The 11,610-nt window shown below is 42.1% G+C and overlaps 1 long non-coding RNA gene across 2 annotated transcripts in view; it reads left to right on the forward strand.

Moving 5' to 3' along the window:
* LOC134357202 (uncharacterized) overlaps window positions 1-11,053 on the forward strand; it is a 101,480-nt gene extending 90,427 nt beyond the window's left edge. Inside the window, exons 8-10 of one of the 2 annotated variants that reach the window (XR_010020563.1) lie at window positions 6,741-7,062; window positions 7,869-10,352; window positions 11,031-11,053. This is a non-coding gene — a long non-coding RNA (uncharacterized LOC134357202). Of the gene's footprint in view, window positions 1-6,740; window positions 7,063-7,868; window positions 10,937-11,030 lie in introns of those variants that run through there. The other variant, XR_010020562.1, reaches the window with a different exon arrangement.
* Window positions 11,054-11,610: the final 557 nt, after the last annotated feature.

Genomic DNA, 11,610 nt, shown 5'->3' on the forward strand with positions numbered 1-11,610 from the left:
TAATTAGAAAAATTATTTTCATATATTTACTTTGAGTGCCAATTTCATTACCTCGATGCTACAGTAAGATGTTGACACTCAGCAATTTGCTCTCTATTGGTTAAAATGCAAAACGGGGACTCTGTATGAGACCAATTAAAAATATTTAGTCAGTAGCAGACTGAATGATAATACTGCCAGCACGCTATAAAGTGCTTTTCCTCATCTCAGCTCTGGCAAGCCAGTCTAAAATGGATTCGGATTGTATGGGGGTGGACGCCCAGCTTGCAGTAAATAAGCTCTTGAGCTTCAACACAAGTAGTCACATGGTTTCTTGATATACTGGTAACCTCTGAGACCTGACATAAACAAGGGGAGGGATGGATGGTTATTATACATCGCGTGGGGGTGTCAATGATACAACAGTGGGTTTTTTTTACAGCAATGGATGCACTTGGGCATTCAAAGGCAGATTCCGTCTAATTATTATTAGTTCTTTCTTTGTGAATTTGCGCAGTTTGTTGTCTTTCGCACACTGGTTGTTTGTCTATCTTGTTGGTGTAGTCTTTCATTGATTCTATTGTGGTTCTTGTATTTACTGTGAGTTTCCGTGTTGTATATGGTGACATACATGTACTTTGATAATAAATTTTCTTTGAACTTCGATTAGAATTAAGCAGAATGGACGGGCTTTATTTGGGGGAGTTTATTGTACTGGCCACCAAACAGACCCGCTGGCAAGATGATAGTAGACTGACTATTGTAAACAAGAGAAATTCTGCAGATGCTGGAAATCCAAAGCAAAACACACACAAAATGCTGCAGGAGCTCAGCAGGTCAGGCACCATCTATGGAAATGAATAAACAGTCGATGTTTCAGGCCGAGACCATTAGACCACAAGTCCATAAGACATAGGAACAGAATTAGGTCAGTTGGTCCATCGAGTCTGCTCCACCATTTCATCATGGCTGATCCATTTTCCAACTCAGCCCCAATCTATAAGAACACAAGATAATAGACAATAGACAATAGGTGCAGGAGTAGGCCATTCGGCCCCTCGAGCCAGCACCGCCATTCACTGTGATCATGGCTGATCATCCACTATGTATCCAGTTCCTGCCTTATCCCCATAACCTTTGATTCCACTATCTCTTCCATCTCTTTTTTGAAAGCATCCAGAGACTTGGCCTCCACAGCCTTCTGGGGCAGAGTATTCCATATATCCACCACTCTCTAGGTGAAAAAGTTTTTCCTCAAGATATAGGAGCAAGATCAATATAGAGACCCTTCTTCAGGACTGGAAAGGAAGAAGGAAGCGATTAGAATAAAAAGGTGTGGGGAGGTGAAGGAGGACTAGCTAGAAGGTGATAGGTGAAACCAGGTGGTGGAAAAGGTCAAGGGCTGGAGAAGAAGGAATCTGATAGGAGAGGTGAGTGGACCATAAGAGAAGGGGAAGGAGGAGGGGACCCAAGGGGAGGTGATAGATCAGGAAATAAGAGAATCCAAAATTAGAGCTTGCCAAATAATTAAAGATACAGGGAATAAAATTTAACAAAGGAAATTTAACAGAGGATCAACAAGGTCAAAAGTACAGCCAGTTTGAACAAAGGAAACTGTAAAAGTGAACAACAAGAAGAATGTCTAATAGATTAGCTTGTAACATAAATATCAGACCTGCACAGGCAGGCATCTCCCAGTCTCATCCCAGCTAACAGAATTCACATTCCACAAACAAGCACACACAAAGTGCTGGAGGAACTCAGCAGGGCAGGCAGCATCTATGGAAAAAAGTACAGTTGATGCTTCGAGAAAAAAAGGTGAGGAATAGATCTAAAAGCCGGGGTAGGGAAAGAGAAACACAAGGTGATAGGTGAAACCGGGAGGGGGAGAGGTGAAGTAAAGAGCTGGGGAGTTGATTGGTGAAAGAAATACAGGGCTGGAGAAGGGGTGTCCGAAAGGAGAGAACAGAAGGCCAATGAAGAAAGAAAAGGGGGGAGCTCAACCACTTGTTTCCAACTAATTACCTGCAGCCTATTTAAACCCAGGTCTCACCCACAGCCTTTTGTTCACCCATCAAACCAGCCAGCCTCAACCAGTTGCTCCTAGCATCCAGTTATCGAGTTGCCTTGTCATGTTTAGTATGTGCTCTTTCTTGTTCTAATGCCTCTTGTGGCTTTTTACTTTGCAGTTTATTAGTAAATATCGTTTACTGCTAAATCGACTGTGCTGCACTGCTTTGGGTCAACCCTCCTCACAATAAAAACACTTTAACAGTCTGGTAAAATCTATAAATAATAAAAGAGCTGCGTGCTGGTAAAATATATAAATAATAAGAGCTGCGTGCTGGTGATGGAAGGGTGATATCAGAAGACAGAATGATTACACCACTGTTCAAAAACATGAGCAGTTAGAGAACTTCTGTGCAAGTTCTGAAGTCAATCACTGTGCTTTAGAATGGAGAAAAAATATGGTGAGATACCAAAAATGAAAGCCTTCAATTCTGTGGAGAGACTGGAAGAACTGGACTGTTCTCATGCAAGCAGAGCAGGTTGAGGGGAAATGAGATTGAAGTGTCCAGTCAAATAAGATGGAATTACTTCCTGTGGTGGATGGGTCAGAAGTGGAATGAAGTAACTTTTAAAATTTAAGGAAAAGTTACTTAGTATATTGCTGAAATCCTTCTCCAACAACGCACAAAATGCTAGAGAAACTCAATAGGTCAGCCAGCATCTATGGTAATGAATAAACAGTTGATATTTTGGGCAGAGATCCTTCAGCAGGACTGGAAAGGAAGAGTGAAGATGCTAGAATAAGAAACTGGGGGAGGGGAAGGAGAAGAACAACAACAAGCTAAAAGGTGAAGCCAGATGGGTAGGGGAAAGGGGATAAAGTAAGATGGCGGGGATAAAATGAGAAGTTGGAGAGGGAAACGAGCTGGATAAGAAGAAATCTGAAAGGAGAGGAGAGTGGACCATGGGAGAAAGGGAAGCAGGAGGGTCACCAGGGGTTGGTGATAGGCAGGTGAGGAGAAGTGGTAAAAGGCCAGATTGGGGGAACAGAAGAAGAGGGAAGGGGAAGGAGAAAAATTACTGGAAGTAGAAGAAATCAATGTTCATGCCATCAGGTTGGAGGCCTTCTATGGTTCACATTCCACCCACCATCCCGGGCCTCTGTGCACCACTAGTCACCAGCCTCCTGGTATTGTGGCATGCTACGCACGTGAAAGGCCATTTCTGATCAAACACACTCCACCAATCAGTTGCCAGCCTATCATGTTAAGACGGTTCATCCAGTCCTTGCTGGTACTAATACATTCCAGGCCCGTATATGTCAGGAAATGTAGTGGAGGCTTGACCCTAACACAGAGCAGTGGAGGCGATTTAGAGGTGGGAGATCACTTTACTAATAAACTGCAAAATAACAAACCACGAGGGGCCACAAAACAAGAGAGAACAGAAGCTAAACACACAAAGCAACAAGGGAACAGCAACTGGCTGATGATGGCTGGTTTCAATGGGCAAACAAGGACTGTTCTTGAGAGCTGTGTCTAAATAGGCTGCAGGTGATGCGTTGGAAAAGAGTGGCAGGTGATCTTGGTTAGCTGCGTGGAAACTGAGAGGTATGCAGGCCTGAAAATATACTTAACTCTGCCTTTTATCTGTGTATTAATACTAAAAAGTTAGACTATTTCTATCCACCTAAAATTAACTCTCTAAGTTGAATCATGAAGTGAACTGAAACTAGATTAAAAGTGCTTATTTTGAAACTCTGTGTCTAAAATGCCTCTTGAATGAAGATTTAAATTGGAAAGGGTTACTTAGGCAGAGAGTGAGACAGTGCTGTGAACATCTTTACCGCATCCCTTTTTCCTTCCTGTGGAGGGTCCATCAGTTTGGAATAGCTCTTGTCCTCTTTGAAGATCTCTCCAATTTCACTGAAATCAGATTCCTTATTCCCATGGCGCTGTTCTGCAATGCCAGCATAAACAACTATCAACAGCTGTAGAGAACTTTGAAGAGTTTGGGAAAACAATGCCGAACTGTGTGTGTATGAATCAACTTCCTCTTAAAGTAGCATTTCAGCACCTCAGTGCTAAATATGTCATTTAGATATTGTTTAGTAAAATAGGTCAACCATGACACTCCCAAATTCCAAAGGCAGATGTTTATGTTCTCTTAACACACAATCATGATGATAAATAACCGGTCTAATTGCTGACAGCAGAACCAAAGAAAATGAATAATAAACATAACTATCCACACTTGCAATGCTCACTCCTCTAATTTAAGTGCAGCGGAATCTTGGAACAAAATGTGAAAGTTCATTAAAGTTTTTGCTTCACTAGAACACAGTTGTTCCCAAATCAGTTTTTCAGCGTGACATCCTGAATACTTTCAACTAACTTTGCGGAAAGCATTATACATTGCAGACGATGATGTGTCCACATCGTTTAATCGATATATTTTGGAGACCAAAATCTCTCTGTATTCCCGGTTACTCACCAGAATTTTGCTTTTAAAGTATCAACTCTTTCCCACAGTGCACTAAAACTAATTTATCTGAGAGTTACATAGCTAAGACCACAAGACACAGGAGCAGAATCAGGCCTTCCAGCCAACTGAGTTGTTCCACCATTCCATCAAGGCTGATTTATTTTTATTCTTACCCCTCATTCTCCTGCTTTCTCCTTGTAACCTTTGACATCCTAACTAATCAACCTCTTGCTTTAAATATACCCAGTGACTTGGCTTCCACAGCTGCCTGTGGCAACAAATTCCACAGATTCACCACCCTCTGGATAAAGAAATTCCTGCTCATCTCTGTTCTAAAGGGGCACCCTTGTATTCTGAGGCTGTGCCCTCTGGTCCTAGACTTTCCTCTGCACGTCCACTCTATCTAGCCCTTTCAATCTACCATAGAGTAGTTAAAAATAAGGGCTAATATCTTGTTATCAAATATTTTATCAGTCAAAAAATTAAAAAATCTTATATTTGTATTATTCATGTTTTTGTTCAGTGTCTGCATTTTAAGCCAAAATCTTGGAGGCTAGTATTTCACCTTCACTTGCCAATGATTGTTATTCTGTTCCGTTTTTATCAATGGAATTTTGGAAATCAGTACAATGCACAGAATCACGTTTATTGTCACTGGCATATGTAAGACCATAAGACATAGGAGTAGAACTTGGACATCTGGCCCATTGAATCTCTTCAGCCATTCAATCATGGCTGGTCCTTTTTTTGTATCTCCTCCTCAACCCCAGTTCCCGGCCTTCTCCTTGTAATCTTTGATGCCAAGTCCAATCAAGAACCTGTCAATCTCTGCCTTAAATACACCCAACAACCTGGCCTCCACAACTGCATGTGGCAACAAATTCCACAAGTTCACCACTCTTTGTCTAAAGAAATTTTTCCACATCTCTGTTTTGAAAGGGCCCTCCTCTATCCTGAGGCTGTGTCCTCTTGTTCTAGACTCCCTCACCATAGGAAACATCCTTTCCACATCTACTCTGTCTAGGCCTTTCAACATTCGAAAGGTTTCAATCAGATCCCCCCTCATTCTTCTGAATTCCAGCAGGTACAGACCCAGAGCCACCAAACGTTCCTTGTATAATAAGCCTTTCATTCCTGGAATCATCCTTGTGAACCACCTCTGGACCCTCTCCAATGTCAGCACATCTTTTCTGAGATGAGGGGCCCAACACTGTTCACAATACTCAAGGCGAGGCCTCACCTGTGCCTTATAAAGCCTCAGCATCACATCCCTGCTCTTGTATTCTAGACCTCTTGAAATGAATGCTAACATAGCTTTTGCTTCCTCACCACCAACTCAACCTGCAAGTTAACCTTCAGGGTGTTCTGCACAAGGACTCCCAAGTCCCTTTGCATCTCAGATTTTTGGATTTTCTCCCTGTTTAGAAAATAGTCTGCACATTTATTTCTACTACCAAAGTGAATGACCATGCATTTCCAAAGTTGTATTTCATTTACCACTTCCTTGCCCATTCTCCTAATCTGTCTAAGTCCTTCTGCAGCCTTCCTGTTTCCTCAACACTACCTGCCCCTCCACCAATCTTTGTATCATCTGCATCATATGTTATGAAATTTGTTGTTTTGCAGCAGCAGTACAGTGCAATACGTAAAAATCCTATAAATTACAATAAGTATACACATATATATAAAATACACAAATTAAATAATTTGTGCAAAAAGAGAAGAAAAATAGTGAGATAATGTTCATGATTCATTGTCCATTCAGAAATCTGATGGCAAAGGGGAAGAAGCTGATCCTGAAACATTGAGTGTGTGTCCTCAGGCTCCTGTGCCTCCTCCCTGATGGTAACAATGAAGAGAGGGCATGTCCTGGGTGATGGGGGTCCTCAATGATGATGTATCTTTTTAAGGTGGATGCTGGAGAAGCCAGTGCACAACTTTCTGCAGCTTTCTCTGATCCTGTGTAGTGGACAGCCACTGCTGTACTGTGCAATTATTGCAAATAGCTGTGGAGGGATTTACACCTTTGTGGGATCTCCTATCTAACAATATCATTTATCATGAAGCACTTTGACACAGGTAACTTTCTCAGGTTAATATTATTTTAATGGATGCAGCACTGTAGGTCATCTCCCGTTGTGATACAGTGTGACTGGGAACAACAGTAGAAGACATGGATTACAGGGTAAACTGTTAAAATAATGACATTCTTTTATATATTTATTCTTTGTTTGTTTGCCTGCTTGTTTATTTATTTACTTATTTAGAAATACAACGGACCCTTCTAGCCCAATGACCTGCACCGCTCAGCAAAGCACGTACTTAACCGCCTAATCACAGGATAATTTACAATGACTAATTAACCTACTAGATAGAGGAAGGTCCTTCGTTATTTTCTGGCCAGGAGAGATCTTCAACCATGTCCTATTCCTTCAATGTCATCAAGAGGACATGGCCACAATCACCATGAGGAAACATTGGAGATGGATTGGGCACATGATGAGAAGAGAAACCAACTCTATCATTAAGACAGCATCTTATTGGTACACATTTTTGTACCGCATAGCCCTCTACTTTTCTAAGCTCCATGTACGTATCTAAGAGTCTCCTAAAAGAACTCTATTGTATCCGCCACCCGCAGAACATTCCACGCACCCACCACTCTCTATGTGAAAAGAGTACCCCTGACATCCCCGCTGTACCTACTTCCAAGCACCTTATAATTATGCCCCCTTGTGTTAGCCATTTCAGCCCTGGGAAAAAGCCTCTGATTATCCACATGATCAGCGCCTCTCATCATCTTATACACCTCTACTACATCACCTCTCATCCTCTGTCGCTCCAAGGAGAAAAGGCCAAATTCACTCAACCTATTCTCAAAAGGCACACTCTACAATCCAGGAAACATCCTTGTAAATCTCCTCTGCACTCTTTCTATAGTATTCACATCCTTCCTGTAGTGAGATGACCAGAATCAAAGACAGTACTCCAAGTGTGGTCTAACTAAGGCTTTATATTGCTGTAACATTACCTCATGGCTCTTGAACTCAAACCCACAGTTGATGAAGGCCAACACACCATACGCCTTCTTAACAACACTATCAACCTGAGCAGCACTTTGAGTGTCCTATGGACAGGGACATCAAGATCTCTCTGATCCTCCACACTGCTAAGAGTCTTACCATTAATATTATATTCGCTCTTCAAATTGAACTGACTAAAATGAACCACTTCACACATCTGGGTTGAACTCCAACTGCCACTACTCAGCCCAGATCTACATCTAATTAATGTCCTGCTGTAACCTCTGACAACCCTCCAGACATTCCAAAACACAACCAACTTTTGTGTCATTAACAAAACTTACTAACATACCCTTCTACTTCCTCATCCAGGTCATTTATAAAAATCACAAAGAAGAGGGGGTACCGGAACAGATCGCTGTGGAACACCACTGGTCACCGTCTTCCATGCAGAATATGACCCGTCTACAACTACTCTTTGCCTTCTGTGGGAAGCCAATTCTGGATCCACAAAGCAAGGTCTCCTTGGATCTCATGCCTCCTTACTTTCTGAATGAGCCTTGCATGGGGAACCTTATCTGAAATCCATATACATGACATCTACTGCTCTACCTTCATCAATGTGTTATGTTACATTCTCAAAGAATTCAATCAGGCTCATAAGACATGACCAGCTCTTGACAAATCTATACTGAGTATCCTTAATCAAATTATGTTTCTCCAAATGCTCATAAATCCTGCCTCTCAGGATCTTTTCCAACAACCTGCCCACTACTGTAGTAAGACTTACTGGTCTATAATTTCCTGGGTTATCTCTACTCACTTTCTTGAACAAGGGAACAACATTTGCAACCTTCCAATCTTCTGGTACTCTTCCTGTCCCTACTGATGATGCAAAGATCATTGCCAGAGGCTCAGCAATCTCCTTCCTCACTCCCCACAGTATCTTGGGGTACATCTCGTTCTGTTCCAATGACTTATCCAACTTGATCCTTTCCAAAAGCTCCAGCACATCCTCTTTCTTAATGTCTATACGCTCAAGTGTTTTAGTCTGCTGTAGGTCATCCCACAATTGCCAAGGTCCTTTTCCCTGGTGAATACTGAAGCAACGTATTTATTAAGTACCTCCGCTACCTCCTCCGATACCATGCACATGTCTCCACTCTCACTCCTGATTGGTCCTATTCTCACACGGCTTCAGTATTCAATCAGGCTCATAAGACATGACCAGCTCTTGACAAATCTATACTGAGTATCCTTGGTCTTCATCCACTTGCTCTTCACATATTTGTAGAATGCCTTAATGGAATTTTCCTTCATCCTACTCGCCAAGGTCTTCTCATGGCCTCTTCTAGCTCTCCTAATTTCATTCTTACGCTCCTTCCTGGCAACCTTGTAATTTTTTAGAGTTCTAACAGTACCTAGTTTGTTGAACCTTTTGTAAGCTTTTCTTTCTTCTTAACTAGATTTTCTACATCCTGTGTACACCAATGGTTCTTTAACCCTACCATCCTTTCCCTGCCTCAAAGGAACATACCTTTGCAGAACTCCATGCAAATGTTCCCTGAAGATTTGACATATCTCTGCCATGCATTTCCCTGAGAATAATCAGCTCCCAATTTATGCTCCCAAGTTCCTGCTTAATAGCATAATATTTCCCCGTACCCCAATTAAATGTTTTCCCAAATTGTCTGTTCCTATCCCTCTCCAGTGCCATGATGAAGGAGGTAGAGTTGTGATTACTATCTCCAAAATGCTCTCCCACCGAGAGACCTGACACCTGACCAGGTTCATTTCCCAATACCAGATCAAGTACAGCCTCTCTTCTAGTTGGCTTATCTACATATTGTGTCAGGAAACCTTCCTGAACTCACTTAACAAACTCCACCCCATCCAAACCCCTTGCTCTAAGGAGATGCCAGTTAATAATAGGAAAGTTAATATCAGGAAAGTTAATATCACCTATCACAACTACCCTATTATTACTGCACCATTCCAGAATCTGCCTCCCTATCTGCTTCTTGATGTCCCTGTTACTATTGGGGGGCGGTGGGGGGGGGATGTCTATAAAAACACCAAGAAGAATTATTGCTCCCTTCCTGTTTCTGACTTCCACCCACAGTGACTCAGTAGACAGTCCCTCCATGACTTTCTCCTTCTCTGCAGCCGTGACACTATCCCTGATTAGCAGTGTCATGCCCCTCCTCTTTTGCCTCCCTCCCTGTCTTTTTTGAAACATCTGAAGCCCAGCATACTCAGGAGCCATTCCTGCCTCTGAGAATTCCAAGTCTCTTAAACCATCTAGTTGATTACAACTTTACTCTATCATCTGCCTATCCTTCCTCACAATCTCCCTACAAACTGTCTCCACTTGTGCACAAACCACCCCATCCTCTGTCTCTTCACTTCGGTTCCCACCCCCCTGCAAATCTAGTTTAAACTCTCCCCAATAGGATTAGTAAACCTCCCTCCCAGGATATTGGCTCCCCTCCATTTCAGGTACGACCTGTCCCACTTGTACAGGTCACCCCTTCCCTAGAAAAGTTTCCAATGATCCAAGAACTTAAAACCCTGCCCCCTGCACCATCTCCTCAGCCACTCATTCGTCTGTGCTATTTTCCTGTTCTGACTATCTTTAGCTCGTGGCACTGGGAGTAAACCGGAGAGTACCACTTTGGAGGTCCTGCTTTTCTTGCCTCCTTGGACCTCTGAATGGTGGTGAAAACATGAGAGATCAAAGACAACTTGGTGCTGTATCACAGAGGCAGAAATATGGACCCTGAACCACAATAGAGAATATGGCCAAGGACAGACAGAGATGGAGAACCTTCATTGCTCCCCTCCATGTAATGGGCAGTAAGTCACTAACCTTCTAACTAGTTCGAGTGTGGGAGGGAATTGGAGTTCCCGCAGGAATCCCAGCACTGGAATTAAATTCCAAACTCCAGAATGCCCTGATTTGTAACAGCACCATACTAACTGTTACACTACTGTAACACGACTGTAACAGCACTGTACTAACTGTTACACTACTGTAGCACAACTGTAACAGAACCGTACTAACTGTTACACTACTGTAACATGACTGTAACAGCACCGTACTAACCGTTACACTACTGTGACGACTGTAACAGCACCATACTGTTACTCTACTGTAACATGACTGTAACAGCACCATACTGTTACACTACTGTGACATGACTGTAATAGCACTGTACTGTTACACTACTGTGACATGACTGTAACAGCACCGTACTAACTGTTACACTACTGTAACATGACTGTAACAGCACTGTACTAATTGTTACACAACTGGCAGACTGTGGTTCTTACCTTGGAACCAATACACTGACACTGAAATTGTTTGATATTAATCACAAACCTACCTTGAAGAAAATGAACTTGAGCCAAAATGTACTTATTTTTGTAAAGATTTAAAAATAAACAGCAGCTTTGTTTCAGTGACAATTCTGTTGTCAGAAGTGTAATAATAGATTCAAGATTCAAGTATCACGTTTACATCGAAACAAACAGAGAAATGCGTCATTTGCATTAACAAGCAACACACCTGAAGATGTACTAGAGGTAGCCCTCATGTGGTGCCACACATTCCAGTGCCAACGTCATACTGCCAACCATGGATAGAAAATTACCTTCTTCATTGGGCAAGCCTTTTATGAGGTACGACAGTATGTTGTTGAAGAGACTTTGGGTGTGATTGGTTACTGTTTTCCAATAGAGCTTGATGTGCCTTTGGAACCATCAAAATGGTTTCCATGATGTGTTATTACTGTAGGGTGGACGTCATATTTGTGAATGCAAAGTGAAAGTTTGCATCCAGGTGAGATCATAAATTCAAAGAATATGTCGTATTGATTGGATGCTACTGGTGCATCCCATTTTTATTTTATTGATTTATTTTTTGTTTAGAGATACAGCATAGAATAAACCCTTCTGGCCCTTCAAGCTGTGCTGCCCAGCAACCCCTGACAACCCCGATTTAACCCTAACATAATCACGGGATAATTTACAATGACCAATTAACCCACAAATTGCTACACAGCACTCAGAGGAAATCCATGCATTCCACAGGGAGGACATAAAGAATCCTTGA

Source organism: Mobula hypostoma, chromosome 16 (genome assembly GCF_963921235.1).
Source record: "Mobula hypostoma chromosome 16, sMobHyp1.1, whole genome shotgun sequence".
NCBI classification, from domain to species: Eukaryota; Metazoa; Chordata; class Chondrichthyes; order Myliobatiformes; family Myliobatidae; genus Mobula; species Mobula hypostoma.